Source organism: Amblyomma americanum, chromosome 3 (assembly GCF_052857255.1).
Source record: "Amblyomma americanum isolate KBUSLIRL-KWMA chromosome 3, ASM5285725v1, whole genome shotgun sequence".
Lineage (NCBI taxonomy): Eukaryota > Metazoa > Arthropoda > Arachnida > Ixodida > Ixodidae > Amblyomma > Amblyomma americanum.
Genome location: NC_135499.1, coordinates 179622071 through 179628070, shown reverse-complemented (window position 1 = coordinate 179628070; position 6000 = coordinate 179622071).

The window sequence follows — 6000 nt, the reverse complement described above, 5'->3', positions numbered from 1 at the left end:
ATTATTGACGGAATAAAAAGCTTTGTTAACATCCAAAAATAACTCACAAGCAAATTAATTTTCTCCAGTGGTACTATTTAGAAGATCAGAGGTACTCTAGTGCTTTCTGCGTGCCGCGACGTTTGATATAACCAAACTGATTACAGGAGAAGGCGTCATGAGCATCAAGAAAACCGGTAATCACCAAACGAAATGTGTTTTTCTAAAACATGCGCAACGACCGGTAAAATAGAGATGGCACGATAATTTTCGGCTTTGTTTCTTACTTCATTCTTATGCAGAGGAATAACCAGCGCCTTCTTCAAGCCGTCTGGTACCTTATGAGTGGAAATGACCACGTTAATATACATTAACTAGTACATGGTACATTAACTGAAATACCATCACAGCCAGAAGACTTTCGCCTACTAAAGCCGCAGAGAATAGAGCGAAGATCGTTTTCCGTGCAAGTCGTCAAAAATACTCATTTAAACACTGCTGTGAGCCAATTGACTGCGCACCGGTGAATGTAGAGCCTGGACCGCAGCCGCGTTGAACCCATCTGCAAGTGTAAGAGATAAGATAAGAAAGCGTTCACTGGAAATTGTTAGAACCATCCTGCAGGGTATGTCACCGGAAGCCGTTCTGCGGCATTTGAATGAAGATTTCACACGATTTATTTTACCGCGAAAGCGTTAAGGGTCTCGTTCAGCGGGGAGCCCGGTGTATTTGGCGTCGTCACAATGTATGAGAAAAATCCGGATCGGTCGGCAGGGCCGTGACGCGGCGTGAAAAGCCGTGGACTGAAAACTGATTAAAACATTAGGAAACCGCTGATTACGAGGTCGTATCATGACTGAAACTTCATTAGGAAAAGTAAATAGGTATACCAAGCAAATGAATCGTGGGGAAAATTGAATTTGGGTAATTTATTGGAAAAGGAACCCCTCACCCTTTAGTTGCGAGTCAGGCATGTTCGTACAGCATCGTTAAAGCGAGGCTCTGTATGTCTGTCGTGTGTTCTTTCACATAATATGGAAAATGTGTACCTGTCTGCGTGTGCAAGAGGAGCGACTGACGGGGCCCATTAACACTATTACGTCATACCCCTAAAGGCGGAGCTTAAGTGTTCCTAATTTTTAACTAATACTCTGAATTAGGTAGAGATTGACTATATTAATATATATATATATATATATATATATATATATATATATATATATATATATATATATATATATATATATATATATATGTATATATATATATATAATAAGTATGTTAATATACTTAATTGGCGATTGTTTCAGATCTTTAAATATATCTCTGTAGTTTAACTCACTCGTGAAAAGAATTTCTAACGTTCGTTTTATTCTTTCAACAATAAATCTATTACGATCTCGGAAGGTAATTAAAGGACGCTACAAAGCACTTCCTCATTTCGCATATGGATCACCCACAATGTGAAAATCCATTCAAGTTCCATGACCCTAGAAAATGTAGAGAGAGCCTATATCGAGAAAGAACACGCGTAAAATATTTTGTGAAAATTTGATGCTACCTGCAATAAAGGGCAGAACACTGTTTCACGACACGCTTCGCTTTTCTCTTTTTTGTGTGCGTGTGATCGTTCTGAGCGCAGTAGACTTCTCTGCAGCCATTAACTGTATTATATAAACTTCTTTTATTCTCCCTTTTTTCTTCTCGCTCTAGTTAGTACTCTAAAAACTCTTTGAAAAGGCAGAAATTTTTGCATGTTTCACATCCAACTATAAATTTCGAACACTCTCAGAAGTCCGTAGAGTCGCTTTTCAGCAAAAAACCTCATCTTTAGTAACCAATCAAGCCGTGTGATAAAATTAAGACCGCATATACACTGCATTAGTTTCACATAAAAACTATTTCAGCATGAACGCTTGTCCTGCCATCTACAGCACCGACAGAAGCCCAGCTGAGGAGCCTCATGCCCTGCCACTCTTCCTGATAGCGTGTGACTGTTAACATCGAATGGTAACTGCAAATGAAAAATTAAAAAATGTGTTTGATACAATAGCAGAACCGCCTCCCGCCCTCTATCGTCTGCTGTGAACAAGATCATCCTTCAAGACGGTCATCACCACACATGTCATTTAACAAGTACCTATGTCATGCTTATCTTTTGCCTGTATTTTTCTTGAATGCACAAATTTCTTGTTCATCTCCCCATATATAACGCCCCATGAGCCTTGAGGGTATTCTAATAAAAAAAATGACATAACACGCATTAAAAAAATAAGGTGTTATTAAAGCCTTGGCAACATTTGAATATTACTTACCCCAGTTCCCAACTTAAAGCTATCGCAGACATAGGAAGGCTAACGCTGAAGATAATAAAAAATGGGCTTGCTTTACATATATGCTCGGGGCAGACATGACCTTGCCACGCCTGTTTGGGCGCGTGTTTGAATGCCGCCGGTAACCTTGGTGACAATTGCCTCCGATTGTACCCGACTATTGCGGGCAACGCCTTCGACGAGGTGACATAGATTGTTATGTCAACGCAACAGGAAAAGGAAAACGGTAATCAATAACGAACTCTTGTCCCATTGATAAAATCGCCCGATTTCCTTAATTCAAATTACGCTGCCTTTTTCCTCCTAAGTAACGAAAGTTCCAAGAAGAAACGCGAATTCATACTTGAAAAGCGCTTTTTTTTTCTGCAAGAAGTTTTATAAAAGCACGAATGGAGTTTTCAGTGCGGCCACCTCGCGGCGTGCCTGCTTGGGTTGATCCTAACATCACAAAGGACCTCGTTTTGTTGTTGCTGCTCATGATTCCAATGACAGCTGCAAACAAAAATGGAAACGAGGTTTGGCAAGAAACTTGAAGCACAAGCACTTTGTCTCACTTGTTGGTGAACACCACTCCTTGAAAGAATCGAGGAAGGTGGAAGTAAAAAAAAAAGGAACAAATGCCACTTACAAAAACGGTTTAAGGTTTGGTTTATGGGGGTTTAACGTCCCAAAGCGATTCAGGCTATGAGGGACGCCGTAGTGAAGGGCTCCGGAAATTTCGACCACATCGAGTTCTTTAACTTGCACTGACATCACACAGTACACGGGCCTCTATAGGACTTACAAAAACATTTTTGAGTTTAAATTGACGTATAATTCAATGTGCTCAATAGATCGCTACAAACAATAAATTATTATTTAGTAGCTATGACGAACGAATTGGTCACCGCGTTCATACTGAAACACAAAACAGAGGTGCAATTGAGGCTCAGTTGAGCTCTCTTGATAGGCTGTATCGAATGGTAATTTAACGTGTATTGATCGAGTCCCTTCACTCGCTATGTGGAGCGGTAACAGCCTACATCCTGCTATGAAAGAGTTACCAGAGCGTTAAAGAAATGTTTCTTTTTCAGTTAAAAAGTAATAATACATGCAGTCTACCATATATCCTAACCTTCCTCAAACATCATGCACCACTCAAACGATACGTCTTAATGGATGGGGGTCAGCGCTTTCGCGGCCACAGGCCATTGTTCACAATGTTCCCTCGGCCGCCGCAATCGTCCTGCTTACGCTATAAAAAGCAGCTCTAACTCATTAGAAATATATATGTCTGTACGTTTCAACTGTATGCGTTGTTAATAGCAATAATTGTTGGTACGAGTGCCGTTAGTAAAAACGTAGTGCATAAAACAGTGTTTGACATACTGGTTTTGGAAAATTTTTGAAGAAACTGTTGCGCACAAAAAAAGGACGAAAAATGGCTCATATTAGCGGCTCAATTGTTATTGGGTTATGTTCAGTGACTCTCTGGCTGCATTACAATCTACAAAGTCAACAGGAAGCCTTCAGGAGCCGATCGTCGATGATTGAAACAGATTCCACTCCTAGGCCTGTGAGCTTGGCCACCGTGTTGTGCTGCAGTGGTTACCCGCTCACTGTGGCCTTGCAGGCAACGATCACGCTGACGTTGCAGCGAGGTCGGCGCATGGCGACACCACTTTGCTCCTACCTATACCATTTTCTCGCAGTGATGGCGCGAGGCTTCTAACTACAAAATCCTGGCAGACGCAACGCTCTTTGTGGTGTGATCCGCAGCATCAAAATAGACCCCTTCTACGCATCGACCTCACTTGTGACTTCCGCATGGCACGCAGTATGGATAGACATGATCAAAATTGCCTCCACCGAATCCGCCTGGACGTTTGCCTTCACTAAATCCCATTTACATAAAATTGGCGCATCAAGTAGCCCTCTGTGCCCCACATGTGGTGTGCCCGAGGATCTTCAACATTTGATCTCCCGCTGCAAACGCTTCAACAATCATCGCAAGACACTTTTAAGTGCTTTAGGACTCCGACAGGATGGCCCCGTGCACCTGGAGCATGTCCTTGGACCCTGGAGGGACGCGGCTTCGGGTGTGCGCGGGACAAAACCATTTTTAGTGTTTTTAAGAGAAACTGGTTTGGTCGACATTCTTTGACAGTTATGTGTATGTGTGTGTTTGTGGGTGCGTGCGTGTGCTTGATTTCACCATTCACTTTTCCTTTTTCTCTTTTCCCTTTTTTTTCACCATCCTCTTCTCTACTCTTCTCTTCTTTCACCTTCACCTGGAGTAGCATGCCAGGCCGACCACCAGGCAGACCTCTCCTGATCCATTAAAATCCTCCTCCTCTTTTTCATGTTTGTGCATGTGCAAGTTTCGATAAGTGTGAACAAGTTCCTTGACTGCAGTTAGTAGATCTTTTTATTGCCATATTTCAAAGATAACCGTAATCGCGCAAGCGCGATTCACGAAGATCCGGCTACTCACTGTCAAACCACCGTTGCGTTTTGGCGATTGCGATGAACTTTCAACGACGAAAACAATAGAACTACTAGTGGAGGTGAAGGAATTTTCCTAGACTTAAAATATATCGAAAGTGCTACGAGCAGAATAAATATAAGTATGTTTTGTCAATTCTATGCGAAGGTACCCTTAAAGTTTGAGTAGATTTGATACGTTAAACCCCATAAACCGTAAGCCACACCAGATGAGAAGGTATTGGGGCACTTATATGCATCTTTTAGTGCGAAAGTAGTCATACGCTCACCAACAACGACTCAGAATCTTGTCACTCTACGTAGGTACGTTCTTCCAATCTTGTGCCGTTGCTTATAGCAGCTCAAACAGAAACTCGGGTAAGCTCAGAGGAGCGTTGCGCCAACTGCGCAAGAGGTTTGCTTGGGAGGAACAACATGGGTGGCAAAATCACTCCCGGTGGCTGTGATAAAGAAACAGCGGCCTGGCAGTGCAACGACGCATCGCTTAACCGCTGCGCTCTTAGTGGCATGATGACTCAACGCAGTCTATGAATGTTGAGTAGAGAATGACCAATACTGCATATATGGTCATTAACCCACTAGCCCATTAACCCAGCTTGACTGTCCCCTCGGAATGAAGAATGAACCCCTACTTCCGCACGTGTACTCGGTTTAATTACGTTAAAACCCGAACAATTTTGTTTTGTTTAAAAGCTGGACTTAAATAACTATCCACCATACAGAGATTCACATCTCTTTCAAATGCTACAGAAGCACCCATTTTCTTAGTTCAGCAGGCTTTTTGAATAACGTGGCAAAGGCAGGCAAGTCGAACAGTTGCACTGTTCTTACGGTTTTTGTAATTGTATTGCTTTTAGGTAGTGCTGTTACTACGGTTTTTGCTCACAGCACTCGTACAACAATTATTGTTATTATTAACGCAAGCCGGGGAAACATAAGTACATTTATCTTTGTAGTGAGCAGAAATTTATTTTTCTATCATAACCAGAAGGACTACAGCTTCCATGAAACCAACAAAGTATGTGTAACTTTCCCTTCAAGAACATTTTATAACTGGAATAACCAGATTTTACAGCAATTACCTCTGACAGCTTTCGGGAAGGAGCACGTAACCACTGTGGCACTACAACACAGCATAAAATGCTACACCCATAAAATAATCTTCCCCAAACCTACGTGCTCATACTTATCTTATCATTAGTAT